The following is a 15,349-nucleotide window of genomic DNA, read 5'->3' on the forward strand; positions in this document are numbered from 1 at the left end:
GATGGCTCAGAGGTTAAGAGCATTGCCTGCTCTTCCAAAGGTCCTGAGTTCAATTCCCAGCAACCACATGGTGGCTCACAACCATCTGTAATGGGGTCTGGTGCCCTCTTCTGGCCTGCAGGCAAACACGCAGACAGAATATTGTATACATAATAAATAAATAAAATACTTAAAAAAAAAAAAAAGAACTAGTTCCAGGACAGGCTCCAAAGCTACAGAGAAACCTTGTCTTGAAAAACTAAAAGAAAAAGCATGTAAATGCAATGCTCATTGAAGCCTTCACAAAAGAATGCCCTGGTCATCACAACAGGTCAAGCAGTGGGACCCAATAGATCTTTGCTCCCATGAGACGGCACCATTCTGGGCATTTCTGGGTGTCCTTACCAATGCTTGAGATGGAGCCTTGAAGAGTTTGAGCTTCTAAGTAGCCATGTATGTTAGTACATGCTAATCTCAGCTGTCAAGGAGACTGGGTTTGGAGGATCCCAAGTGTAATAAGAGTAGCCTAGATTACACAAAGAGACCCTGAGGAACACCTGGGTCAGTGTTTACAAGAACGTTTTTTCAGATGGGCATACCCAGTTAGTGCCACTGTGAGAAGGAAGAGAATAAGGCCCTAGGGATGCTCCTCTTCCACCAAGGTAGACCCATTCTGACTGGACAATTTGTAGACACATGTTTTTGGGGGGCATCAGCTCACAAAAAAAATGACATGGAGACTTCGTAGTCATGAAAGCTCAGCCTATAGCTTAGGTTTGTCCCACTAGCTCTTTTTGTTTTTGTTTTTCCTTCCTCTTTTTTTTTTTTTTCCAAGACAGGGTTTCTCTGTAACTCTGGCTCTCCTGGAACTCACTCTGTAGATTAGGCTGGCCTCAAACTCATGGAGATCCACCTGCCTCTACCATCTGAGTGCTGGAATTTCAGACTTGCAGGTGTGTCACGCATGTCTCACTCACTTTGTTCTCTTTGAAGCTGGACTCTGGGTGTCAGCGGCAGTGTGCCTGCCAGTCCTTGGTGAGGGATTTGTTTTCTTACTTTCTTCCAGCCTGTGGCCTTTACTGCCTTCCTGAATGGTGGCTGTGTTGTTTTGTCTGTTCACTTGTTCCACTGGATCTCCTATGCAGTGAGGGTTTTTTTTTAGATGTTTTTTTCTTTCTTGAGACAAGCTCTTGGTATGTAGCACAGGTTTCCTGAATACTTACAGTAATCCTCTTGCTTTAGCCTCTCAAGTGGTGAGCCTTACAGGTGTCAGCCACAACCCCTGGCATTTACTTTCAATTTAACAAAAATAAAGTATAGTAAGATAAAACAAAACTATCATATCTGAGTTCTACAAGACAAACTAACAGAAGGAAAAGAGTCCAAGAGAAGACACCAGAATCAGAGAGCCACTTGTTCACACATGAAAACACTAACCTGGAAGACAATATATACACAAAGGCCCTATGCATGCTACTTCAGTCTCTATGATTCATATGTACTTTGTTCATGTTGATTAGGCCGATTTTCTCAGTTTCTTCCATCCTCTCTGTCTCTTACACTCTCTCCATGGGATTCCCTGGGCCCTGAAGGGACAGATTTGATAGAAACATCCCATACCTCTCAATCCATAATGTCTGTCTTTGGGTCTTTGTGTTTGTTCCCATCCTTAGGAGGACATGTCTCTGATTATGGCTGAGCAATGAAGGCACTGGTATATGAGTATAGCAGAATGTCATTACTACTCACAAATTCTTTGTTACCCAGGCAGTGTTGGGTCTGTGTTCATCTTGTAGAGTGGCCTTGGTTGCTTACTCCCTCAAGCTTTGTGCCACCATCGCCCTAGCATATCTTGTAGGCAGGACACCATTGTTGATCGAAGGTTTGTGGCGCAGGGCAGTGGTGTCACACACGTTTAATCCCAGCACTCAGGAGGCAGAGGGAGGCAGATCTCTGTGCGTTCGAGGACAGCCTGGTCTGCAGAGTGAGTTCCAGGACAGCCAAGGCTACAAAGAGAAACCCTGTCTCAAACTGGGTGCCACCAACGCACTGGGTATAGCTGAATCTTTTCTTTTAATTAATTAATTTATTTATTATGTATACGATATTCTGTCTGTGTGTATGACTGCAGGCCAGAAGAGGGCACCAGACCCCGTTACAGATGGTTGTGAGCCACCATGTGGTTGCGGGGAATTGAACTCAGGACCTTTGGAAAAGCAGGCAATGCTCTTAAACTCTGAGCCATCTCTCCAGCCCCTGGCTGAATCTTATTTTTTTTTAAAAAGATTTATTTATTATGTATACAGTATTGTCAGTATCCTGTTTGAATGTGTGCCTGCAGGCCAGAAGAGGGCACCAGATCTCCTTGCGGATGGTTGTGAGCCACTATGTGGTTGCTAGGAATTGAACTCAGGACCTTTGGAAGAGCAGGCAGTGCTCTTAACCACTGAGCCATCTCTCCAGCCCCCCTGAATCTTATTTATTGTTTGTTTGTTTGTTTGTTTGTTTTTCAAGACCAATTGGTTTCTTTGTAGCTTTGGTGCCTGTCCTGGAACTAGTTCTTACAGACCAGGCTGGCCTTGAATGGAGCTCCGCCTGCCTCTGCCTTCCCAGTGCTGGGATTAATGGCACGCGCCACCAACCCCAGAGGTATAGTTGAATCTTAAGATAAATCAATTCCCATCTTCTTGAGGAACTGCCACACTGATTTCCATAGTGGCCTTATGAGTTTGTACTCCCACCAGCCATGGATAAGTGTTCCCAGCATGAGATGTCACTTTGTGTTTGTTTGTTTGTTTGTTTCAAGACAGGGCTCCTCTGTGTGGCCCTGGCTGTACTCAACATTCTTGCCAGCACGAGCTGTCACTTTGTTTGAAACTGAAGTTTTGGTTTTTCAAGACAGGGTTTCTCTATATAGCCCAGTCTGTCCTGGAACCCACTCTGTAAAGCAAGTTGACGTCTAACTCAGAGCTCCACCAGCTTCTGCCTCCCAGGTTCTGGGATTGAAGTTGTGAGCCACCACCGCCAGTCTTGTCACCTGTCTCGTTCATTTTAGCCATTCTGACAGGTGTAAGATGAAATCTTAAAGTAATTTTGATTTGCTTTACCCGGATGGCTAAGGATGTTGAACATTTCTTGAAGTGTTTCTCAGTCATTTGAGTTTCTTCTTTTGAGAATTCTCTGTTTAGCCAAGTGGCCATAGTGCACACCTTTAATCCCAGAACTCAGGAGGCAGAGGCAAGTGGATCTCTACAAGTTCAAGGCCAGCCTGGTCTACAGAGCAAGTTCCAGGATAGCCAGAGCTACATAGAGAAACACTGTCTCAGAAATCCAAGAGAGCGAGAGAGAGAGAGAGACAGAGAGAGAGAGAGAGAATTCTGTGTTTAGATCTGTACCTTGTTTGTTTTGGAGATAGGGTTTCTCTTTGTAGCAGTCCTGACTGTCCTGGAACTTTTTTTTTTTTTTTTTTTGTCCTGGAACTTACTTTGTAGACCAGGTTGGCCTCAAACTCAGAAGAGATCCAACTGCCTCTGCCTCCGGAGTGCTAAGATTAAAGTCCTACACCACCGCTGCCCAGCCCACTGTTCATTTCTAATTTTGTTAATTTGAATATTCTCTTTTTACCTTTTAGTTAATTTAGGGTTTTCCAATCCTATTGATTTTCTCAAAGAACTAAATCTTTGTTTTATTGATTATAATTTTTATATGTTTCTATTTTATTTCAGTGCTGAATTTGAATTTTTTTCAATTACTCCTTTTGTGTGTGATTTCTTTTTGTTTTAGAGCCTATAGGTGTACTATAAGTTACTAGTATGAGATCTCTTTAATTTTCTTGTGTAGGCACACAATGCTATAAACTTGTTTCTAGAATTGCCCTTCATTGTGTTCCAAAAATTTGGGCATATTTTGTATTTATTTTCTTTAATTTTATTCATTTATATTTTATGTATGAGCACTACCTGCATGCCAGATCTCATTATAGATAGTTGTGAGCGAACATGTTGCCAGGAATTGAACTCAGGACCTCTGGAAGAGCAACTAGTGCTCTTAGCTGCTAAGCCACCTATCTCTCCAGTCCCTTGCTTGTTTTTATTTTCATTCAGTTCTAGAAACTCTTTGGTTTCTTTCCTAATTTCTATCTTGACCCATTTTTTTTCATCTAGTGGTGTGTTGTTCAGCTTCTATTTGTGAGAGTGTGTAAACTTCCTGTTGTTTCTGTTGTTCTTACCCAAGTTTAATCCGTAGATAGTGGTCAAGCCAGAGGCAGGTGTTACTTCAGTTTTCCTGTATCTGTTGAAACTTGCTTTGTGTCTTGAGTATGAGGTCAATGTTGAGAACATTCCATGAGGTGCAGAGAAAAGGGTATATATTCTTTGGGGTTTGGGTGAAAAGTTCTGTAAAAATCTGTTAGCTCTAGCATTTCTCTGCTTAGTTCGTGTTTGGATGACCTGTCTGTTGGTGGGAGTAGAGTACTGAAGTCTCCCGGTACCAGTGTGTGAGGACCAGTATGATGGAAAGTGTCATGGTGTTTCTTTTACGAACTTGAGTGCTCTCGTGTCTGGTGCAGAGCTATTAAGACTTGCAGTGTCCTCTTGGTGGGTTTTCCTTTGAGGTGTATGTTATGTCCTTAACTATCTCTTCATTTTGGTTTTGGGTTGAAGTCTATTTTGTCAAATGTTAAAATGGCTATACCAGCTTGCTTCTTAGTTCATTTGCTTGGAATTTCTTTTTCTATCCATCCACCCTGAGATGATGTCTATCCTTTGTATTAAGGTGTATTTCTTGGATGAGAAGAAAAAAGGTTTCACCTCCATTCTGTTCGTCTGTGTCTTATATTGGGAAATTGAGGCTATTGCTGTTGAGAGTTATCAATGAGCAGTGTTTGTAGTTTCCTGTTATTTTCTTGGTGGTGGTGGTGGTGGTGGTGGTGGGGTGTGTGTGTGTGTGTGTGTGTGTGTGTGTGTGTGTGTATGTGTGTGTGTGTGTGTGGTTTCCCTTTTGATTTGCTGGTCTGGGATTATTATTTTTTAATTATTAATTGTTCTTTGGGAGCCAGTAGGAGATACAGAGCTTTAAATTTTATCCAAGTCCAAGTAACTTATAGTAGGAATTGAGACTGGTTTTTCCTGTAAAGTGCTAGATGCTATTTTTCTTTTGAAAAAAAATATTTTTTTTAATATTTATCAATTATATAATACTCTGTCTGCGTTAATGCCTGCAGGCCAGAAGAGGGCACCAGACCTCATTACAGATGGTTGTGAGCCACCATATGATTGCTGAGAATTGAACTCTGAACCTTTGGAAGAGCAGACAGTGCTCTTAACCTCTGAGCCATCTCTCCAGCCCCTGGTCTGGGATTTATTATTCCCTGTGTTTTTTTTTTTTTTTTTTGAATGTAGTTAACTTATTTAGGTTGGTGTTTTCCTTCTAGCACCTTCTGTCGGGCTGGATTTGTAGGTAGATATTGCTTAAATTTAGCTTTATTATGGACTATCTTGTTTCCTCTCTCTTGTAATTGAAAGTTTTGCTGGCACCTGTGGTCTCTTAGAGTCTACAGCACATCTTTCAAGGCCCTTCTGGCTGTCAGGGTTTCCATTGAGAAGTCAGGTATAATTCTAATGGGTTTGTCTTTACATATTACTTGGTCTTTTTCCCTTGCAGGCTTTTAATATTGTTTCTTTGTTCTGTATGTTTAGTGTTTTGATTATGTGCTATCTTGGTAAGTGTTCTAGCTGTGAAGAGGCACCATGACAATGGCAATTTTTTAAAAAAAATTGGTGCTTGTCTACACTTCAGAGGTTTAGTCCATTATCCTCATGATGGTGAACATTGTGGCACACAGGCAGATGCGGTACCTGAGAGTTCTACATCTAGATCTGGATCTACACGCCGCAAGAAGAGAGAGACCCTTGGACCTGCCTTGGGTCCTTGAAACCTCATAGCCAGCCCACACTGACACACTTTCTCCAACAAGGCCACATCTCCTAAGCCTTTCAAATAGTGTCTCCTGCCCTAATGATCAAACATTCAAATCTGTGAGTCTAAGGCTTGGGGGGAGGGAGGGGGAGGGAGCATTCTTATCCAAACCACCACCTGTACTAAGGGGACTTTTCCTGTCTTGTCTATTTGGTGTTCTGTGTGTTTCTTGTACCTCTGGTAGGCATTTCCGTCTTTTAACTTAAGCCGGGCGGTGGTGGCAAGTTAGAGAAATTTTTTTCTATAATTTTGTTGAAAATATTTTATGGGCCTTTGACCTGAGGTTCTTCCCCTTTCTCTATTTCTATTAGTCATAGATTTAGTCTTTTCATAGTGTCCCAGTTTCCCTGGATGTTTTGTACCAGGAGTTCTTAAGATTCAACATTTTCTTGGACCAGCGTACCCACTTCTACTGTGTCTTCAGTGCCTGAGATTCTTCTATTTCCCAGATTCTGTACTGTTTTATTTATTTTCTTCTACTGTTTGTTTTGATAAATTTCTTTTTTGAGCTTTGGTGTAAAGGTGCAAGATCCCCTGAAACTTGAGTTCCAGACAGTTGTGAGCTGCCCTGTGGGTGCTGGGAATTGAACCTGGGTCCTCTGGAAGAGCAGCCAGTGCTTTTAACTGGTGAACCATCACTCTAGTCCCCTTGACAGATTTCGTTAAGGGAAATTTATTCACTTCTTGAGAGCCTCTGTCATATTCATGAAGGTTATCTGTAAGGCCATTGTCCTGTGCTTCAGCTACGGTGCAGTGCTCAGGGCCTGCTGTGGTAGGGTTACTAGGCTCAGTAGAGACATATTGTTCTGGCTCTTACTGGGTTTTCACCCTTGTTTCTAGGCATCTGGGATTGGGAAGATTGTAATTCTAGGTTCTGATAGCTGGTCTTTGCTGGGTGGGTGTTCTGTTCCTTGGTTTCTGTTGCCTTCTCTGGTTCTTGGGAGAAAGTGGTGACTTTGTGTTGCCTGCAAGGAATTCTTCAGGGACCCTGCTAGGTATGGCCCCTGGGGATTCCAGGTAAAGTGTATTTCTGAGTTTTGGGAGCTGACACTTAGGAATGGAATTGGGTGGACAAGGGCCACAGCGGGTCTACTGGAAGGAGGCAAGTGGGGTGTTCCACCGGATCTGCTTATCTCCCTGGGGGTGGGAGCAGAGTGAGGGGAGGCGACAGCTGAAGGCCTGCTTTAGAATGGGGATGAGAGTAGGGAACTGGACTTGGACTTGAGAGGTGGAGGGAGAGGTGAGGCTGGGCAGTTAGCCTGTTTGCTTCTCTGATCAGAGTGGGAATGCCTGCTGGATAAAGCAGGGAGGGAGATTAGGAGGGGAAGATTGTGACTGACAGGAGATGAGGGAGGGGCGGGGGTGGGGTATACTGGAGGCCTTAGCCACACTTCTGCTGCTGGACTGGGCATGAGACTGGGGAATTGGTTTTGAAATACTTGAGGGAGAGGTGAAGGCCAGCAGTGAACTTCCCTGTCTCCCTGGTCAGAGTGGCTTGTGGCTCTTCAGTGCACTGTCACCTGAAAAGCTGGCAGAGCAATTGTTGCACACATGGAGTTTCATTGTACTTAGTTGGAAGGGAACAGGCACCTTCAAAAAACATTTTTAAGAGGCGCTGGAGAGATGGCCTCTTCCAGAGGACCTGGTTTGGTTCCCAGTACCCACCCGGCAGCTCACAACTGTCTGCAACTCCAACATCTGACAGCCTCACACAGACATACATACAGGTGAAACAGCAATGTACATAAAATAGAAATGAATACGCTATCTTAAAAACACATTTTCAGCTGGGTGGTAGTGGCTCACGCCTTTAATCCCAGCACTCTAGGAGCAGAGGCAGGCGGATCTCTGTGATTTCGAGACCAGCCTGGTCTACAAGAGCTAGTTCCAGGACAGGCTCCAAAACCACAGAGAAACCCTGTCTCGAAAAACCAAAAAAAAAAAAAAAAAAAAAAACATTTTCAAGGGCTGGAGAGATGGCTCAGAGGTTAAGAGCACTGACTGCTCCTCCAGAGGTCCTGAGTTCAATTCCCAGCAACCACATGGTGGCTCACTGCCATCTATAATGAGATCTGTGCTTTCTTCTGGCCTGCTGGCATACATGGAAGGAATGTTGTATACATAATAAATCTAAAAAAAAAACACATTTTCAAAATAAACTATTTGAACTTCTTGTATCTTTTTTGATGTTTGTTTTTGTTTTTTGGTTTGTTTGTTTGTTTTTTTTTTTTTTTTTTGGTTTTTCGAGACAGGGTTTCTGGAGCCTGTCCTGGAACTAGCTCTTGTAGACCAGGCTGGTCTCGAACTCATAGAGATCCGCCTGCCTCTTGATGTTTGTTTTTAAATCTTTTTAAAAAGTGTTTGAATATAGCCTGGCGGTGGTAGTTCACGCCTTTAATCCCAGCACTCTAGGAGCAGAGGCAGGCGGATCTCTGTGAGTTCAAGGCCAGGTTGGTCTACAACAGCTAGTTCCAGGACAGGCTCCAAAGCTACAGAGAAATCCTGTCTTGAAAAAAAAATGAGTATATAAGTGTATGTACACGATATGTGGGGTTGGAGGACAACTTTGTGGTATCAGGTCTTCTTCCATGTCGATTCTGGGACTCAAACTCAAATCACCAACCATGCCCTTACCAGCTGAGCCATCTTGCCTTCCCAGTGTCCCAGCTTTTAGGTTATGTTGAGGTCTAGTTTGTGTCAGGTTTGTATTAATTCTCTTTAACAGGTAATTCTACCTGTATGTATCTACATGGATGTTCTGCCTGCATGTATCCAATATGTACCACATGCATGTCTAGTTCCCATGAAGGTAAGAAAGGGGCACTGGGTCCCCTACAACTAGAGTTACAGTTGGTTGTGAGCCACTATCTAGGTTCTGGGAGTCAAACCTGGGTCCTCTGCTAGAGCATCAAGTGCTCCTAACCACTGAGCCATTTTTCCAGTCCCTCTCCTCCTTTGATACAGTGTTTCACTATGTAACCCTGGCTGTCCTGGAACTCGGTTTGTATACCAGGTTGACCTAGAGCTCAGAGAGACCTGTCAGCCTCTGCCTCCTACATGCTAGGATTAAGAGTGTGTGCCTGCCTGCCTCTACTACTAACTACCCCCAATCCTTTCATTTACTTGAAAATTAAAAATATTTGACTGTGTGTGTGTAGTGTGTATGTGTGTATGTGTGCGTGCGCACACATTCTATGTCATGTGGTCAGGGGACACCTTACAGGGATCATCAATTCTGTCATGTCATAGTAAAATAGCATTTTGACAAAGGATCACCCTATCTGGTCTAGAATTTGCTATGTAGACCAGGCTGGCCTAGAACTCACAGAGATCTGCCTGCCTCTGCCGTTCTGGGATGAGATGATGGTCACACATTACTCGTCCCTTTCCAGGGCTTACCTGGGAGTAGTCAGTGTGGGAAGTTGTTGAGTGTCTGCCACCATGTCCTACTCTATAGAAACCCTTAATTACAAAGTCCCTGGGCTTGATTTGCTTTTTTAGAGTCAGGATCTTACTGTGGAACCCAGGCTAATTTTGAAGTGTCCTTTGCTTTGCTTTTTTCTTTCTTCCTTGTTTTTGCTTTTCTTTGGTCCCTTTTCTAAAACAAGGTCTTGTATGTATCCCAGATTTCCTAGTACTCACTATGTGGCCTGCTTCAGCTTCCCAGTGCTGGGGCCACAGGCATGTACCACCACCACCCCTGGTTTATGACATTATTCCTGTAGGCTGTGGACCAGTGGTGTCTGTGCTGTGTGGGTTTACCTGGAGCTGTCTCACATAGGCTCAAGGAAACCCCCCACATAGCACCCAGAGGACTGGATGATAAGAATCTTCCTGAGAGGGACCTTGGCGAGCCAAGGGGCCAAAGAACAGCAGGAAAAAGAGAGTGGGAATGGGTGGAGCTTGTCTCTTAAAGGGACCTTTTGCACCTGCATACAGACTGTAGTGACATAGCAGCCCCAGCACCCTGGACTGACCAGGGTACTGCCTGAGAGCATCTCCTAACACTGGAGAACCAGACGGTACCCTGCTGGACTCTATCCAGGGTCACTGACTTTTAGGGAATTGCTTGTCCCCATCTCCTTTCTTAGACTTTGGTGACTGTAGAGTACACTGTAAACATCAACATTGCTCCACTCAATCCTACCGAATGAGTGACGTCACCTGCTAGAACGACAACACCCAAGAGTCACCAAGGCCTGTCTTGTAGACCAGGCTGGCCTTGAACTCACAGAGATCCGCCTGTCTCTGCCTCCCAAGTGCTGGGATTGAAGGCGTGTACTACCAAGGCCTGGCAGGCCTCAAACTCACAGAGATCTGCCTGCCTCTGCTTCCCAAGTGCTGGGATTAAAGGCGTGCTCTACCACTGCCTGGCCGGCCTCAAACTTGTGATCCTCCTGCCTCTGCCTCCTTCAGCAAATCCTACCGGCGTGCGCCACCACAACCGGCCAAGTCACTTGTAACAGACCAAATCTGACGCTGTGGTAGCTTTTGTTGCAAAACCGCAAGTACTTGAGCTTCTGCTAATTCAGGCAGTGGGGTTCTGCTGCAAAACTTAGCCAAGGCAGGCAGAATGGGCCTGTGTCGCCGAGTGTGTCTCGGACTCGGCACTGGGGCCGGAGTCACGAACTGAAAAACAGCACCCGGGAGGGTGCTGTGTTTGCTATGGGGCTACCCGCTTGAGTCGGGGGCAAGATAGCCCGACGTTGGACGCCAAAATGTAGCGGCGTAAACGAATGCAGACAGAGTGTAAAAATATATATATAGCTTTAATGTAGAAATAGACTTACAGAACCACTGTTCCCGCGGAGACCAGGAAAGCAGAAGCGAGCGCTCGGAGCTTGCTCGCCAAATTTATAGGCAGACATTAGCCCGAGGCGAACACGCCCCATAAGGGGTGGGACTTATCCCTACAGGCCTGCTTTTGTGGAAGCTCCTCATCAGCATTTTTGTATCTAGGGGTTGATTGCCAGTTGCCTAGTGAGCATCCTATGTTCCTATGGCAACATAGAGATGTTTGGCTTGTACTAGGATGAGGTGGATGACTGGATGCAAGTACATCTCCATCTACTGTGTTGTGGAGCATGGGAACCAGGTGCTGCTAGGTCACCATGTCTCCAGGGGTCTGTTATTCAAACAGAGCAGCATGATGTGGCAGGGAGGGGGAGGGAGGGCACCCACAAGCTGCCAAGGACAGGTAAGAGCGGCGAGGTGCCTAGGAAAGACAGGACTCAGGCCTACACTTCACCAAGCCCACACCTGAATAGACTGCAGCATCCACAGAACAGTTAACAGAAGGCTGAGGGGTCATTGTTTGCAGGCTTCAGGGTACCAGTAAGGCCTGGCACAAGGAACTGTGAGAGCTGAGCCATTGGGGTGTTGGGAGTACAGTACTGCAAGAGAAGAGTCTATCTCCATGGTGTGGAGAGCCAGAGGTCTCATAATCACAGGCACACTGCCCTTCTGAGGCTGCAGAACATGCCAGCTGCTGCTCTGACCTGGGCTACATCTCAGCACGTACAGCATGATCATACCATTGTCCTCGGGCTAGCTCAGCACTCCTTTGTAAACTAATCAGCTTACCAAGTAAACAATGGCAGTCATTTGAAACACTTTTTTAAGGGTGTCCAAATGAAACTTTGACTGGCCTGAACTTGTGGCCATCCTCCTTTCTCTACTTCTCAAGTGCTAGGATTATAGGCATTAAGATATTAAGAACATTTGGAGAAAGATGCTCAGAAGAGAATAAGACGCACCCAAGGTGGAGAAGTGTATGTGCTTGCCAAGGGAGATCAGGAGAGAAAGTAAAATGTACCTAAGCATGGTACAAGTATCTCCTAGAGTAGGAATCGACTTGTCTCAGCATCAGATACATAAGCCATTTTGTGGTCCGCAAGTTGCATCTCAAAAAGAAACCCACTTCCTTTCTTTTTCCTTTTTTTGGTTTTTCAAGACAGGGTTTCTCTGTGTAGTTCTGGCCATCTTGGAACTCACTGTGTAGACCAGGTTGGTCTAGAATTCAGAAATCCACCTGCCTCTGCCTCCCTAGTACTGAGGTCAAAGATGTGTGCCTCTACCTCCTGATGTTCCCTCCTTCCCCCCCCCCCTTTTCTCTTGATGAGTGAGGTAAGTGCGGTGGTTCTGTGGATGCCCTGGAGGGAAATATATGAATTCTAGTGATATGATGAAACCAGGAGCCAGTAGGGTTGCACAGGAGGCTTGGTACATGTGCTTTTCCTATAAATGGGGTTTCTGGTGAGATTCTTACAAAATTACAGGTTTGTAACTAGGAAGGGAGAAAGGCCTTAAGCAATGGAGTATGTTCTAATTCCTGCCAGGGAAATAGGCCTCAAACCTACCCCAGTCACACGGGTGTCTTAGATGAGAGCTAGGTAGGGGCAGGACAGTCACTTCCCTGGCCCTTTCTCTTGAGAACTGAGTCACTCTGATAATGACAACCTCCTCTTGTCACCTGCCGTTTGGGGGCCCATAACGTCCTTGGTGCTGATGAACAATGAGCCAAAAATCCCTTTCTCAGGCAGGCAATGGACGTGCATGCCTTTAGTCCCAGCACTCAGGAGGTGGGGGGGGGGGGGGATCTTTCTGAGTTCAAGGTCAGCCTGGTCTAGTGAGTTCCAGGACAGCCCTGGGATTAAAGGTATGAGCCAGAACGCCCCACTGAAGAGAGATTTTTTTTTTTAAATTCTAGATAACCTCAGAATTTTTTAAATGTCTTTTTAATGATTTACTTATTATGTATATAGTGTTCTGGGCACCAGATCTCATTATAGATGGCTATGAGCCATCATGTGGTTGCTGGGAATTGAACTCAGTACCTCTGGAACAGCAGTCAGTTCTCTTAACCTCTGAGCCATCTCTCCAGCCCGAAGAGAGATTTCTTTTGTCTTGTTTTGAAGTGTTAGGTCCATAGATGCTTGTCTTCAAGGTGATGGCGGCTTCTGTGTTAGTGAAAGTTCTTCACCTTCCTGGCTGACAGGAAGCAGGCAGGCACCATACAGACCTCAGGATCAGACCCATAACTAGGCTTCCTCCAGACCTGCAGTGCCTCCTTGTGGTCACTCACACCATGAGCCCCACAGCAGGTGACCTGGACACCGTCACAGACCTTTGTTTTAGACTATGCTTCACTAATGACCCAGACATCTCTGCGGTCAAGCTGATAGTCAAGGCATCAGTCCAAATCTTATATCTATTTAACCAGCAGTGTGCTGATACACGTGATCACAGATAAACTATTTCCCTTGTACTTGGAGCCTTTCAGGAAAGTAAAGTCTGAGATTCCAGTTTGTGTGTGTGTGTGCGCGCACACACACACACACACACACACACACACACATATTGAGTGCCAGTGCTTAACCCTAAGCCTTAACTCATGCTAGACAAGTGCTCTATCACTGAGATCTACCCTCAGTCCTTACAAATCACTTCTGTGGCTTTTAAATATATGTATTGTTACTTTTTCTTTTTGGAGACAAGGTTTCTCAGTAGCTATGGAACCTGTCCTGAAACTCGCTCTGTAGACCAGGCTGGTCTCGAACTCACAGATCTGCCTGCCTCTGCCTCCTGAATGCTGGGATTAAAGGCGTGTGCCACCACCACCTGCCTACATTTTTATCTTTTGTATTTGTCCATGCACATGCATACACACGTGCCTGTCTTCTATGATGTAGACCGCCTTGGCGGGTCACTCAGTCTAGGGTTGTAACCCACCTGGCAGGTCAGTAATTCCAGGGTCCTGGAGAGGCGCTATCTGAAAGACATGGGCGGGAGAAAGGAAGGAGGCCATGCTAGGTTTGTCAGAGCCTCCGTTTATTAGAGTCATGGTTACAGCTTATATAGCCCCTGGATGAGGAATTTGGGGGGGGGGGGTCAGGGGCATGACCAGAGCAGGAAGGGATCTTGCAGCGTGATCCACGCTGGTCACAAGGTCGTTGGCCAGGAGGTTAGATCGGCCAGGTCACGATTCCTCGGTCAGGAAGTCACAAGTTGACACTCTTAGTTCTCTAGATAGTTGGAGTGTGGGGCGGGTTCCGCTAACAGCTCTCTATTAACAGATAATTGGGTGTGGGATAGGCTCTGCCAATAAAACAATTCTAAATACTGTTAGGGTGTGGAGCTCTCTGCAAACTCCTCAGGGCAATGGTTCCTGCAATGATTTTTTGGGGGAAATGGCACTATGATGCATGTGGAGGTCAGGGAACTTGGAAAGTCAGTTCTCTCCTTCCACTATGGTTCCAGGGTTGAACTTGGGTCATCGGGATTGATGGTGGGAGTCCTTACCACTAAGTCCTCTGACTGGTTCTGCTTTATCCTTTGGAGACGGGCTGGCAATGCAGCACTGACTGGCCTAGAATTCACGATGAAGTTGGGTGAGTTCTAAAGGCAGTGGTACAGGCCTTTCATACCAGCACTTGGGAGGCAGAAGTAGAGGCAGAGGGATCTCTAAGTTTGGGGCCAGACTGGTCTACAGAACAAGTTCCAGGACAGCCAGGCTATACAGAGAAACCTTGTCTCAAAAGAAGAAGAAGAATAAAAGAATTGACTACATACTACAGCTGACCTGCTCCTCCTGTCTCTGCTCTGGGTGATGAACTGCTGCAGGTGTCTCACACACACACACACACCCAGCTGTGAACACTTGACCTTCGGATGAACGAGTTCCCTGAAGAGAGCTAAAGCTCTGCTCCACCAGTGGCTGTGCATCCCTCCAAGAATGGAGCCTTGAGGGCTGGAGAGATGGCTCAGAGGTTAAGAGCATTGCCTGCTCTTCCAAAGGTCCTGAGTTCAATTTCCAGCAACCACATGGTGGCTCACAATCATCTGTAATGAGGACTGGTACCCTCTTCTGGCCTGCAGTCATACACACAGACAGAATATTGTATACATAATAAATATTTAAAAAAAAAAAAGAATGGAGCCTTGAGACGGTGGGAAACAGGACATCCACACCCGTCTACATCCCATCTGCCTTCTTTCGTTACAGTGATAAGACAGTTTTAGTTTGAAGTGTCAATATTTACAAATGCCAGAAGCTATCTTTTTTTTATAAGGACTGAAACTAACATGTAATACTTTAGATGTCGATTTAATGTGTAGCAGTTTATGAATGAACGGAACATATTGAGACCTAGATTCAGAAAGAGGAGGAGACCAGTCACAGGGTCTCTTGGGAGGATCGGGCCACTGAGCCTCTCAGGACATGCTGCGCTTTGGAGTAGGCAGCAGGGTTCAGAGCCAGCTGTGTGGTCCCTCTGCCTGTCTCCCATCTGTAGGATGAGGAACCTTAATGTCTAGTCCAGGCAGCTGAGCTCCTAGATTCCGTGACCATGTTTGCCAATAGTGACGGAGCAAGTCCACGACCCAGGGGGCGATT

Source organism: Microtus oregoni, unplaced genomic scaffold, assembly GCF_018167655.1.
Source record: "Microtus oregoni isolate MIOR12 unplaced genomic scaffold, Mior012 000022F_ref0000154, whole genome shotgun sequence".
Classification (NCBI taxonomy): Eukaryota; Metazoa; Chordata; class Mammalia; order Rodentia; family Cricetidae; genus Microtus; species Microtus oregoni.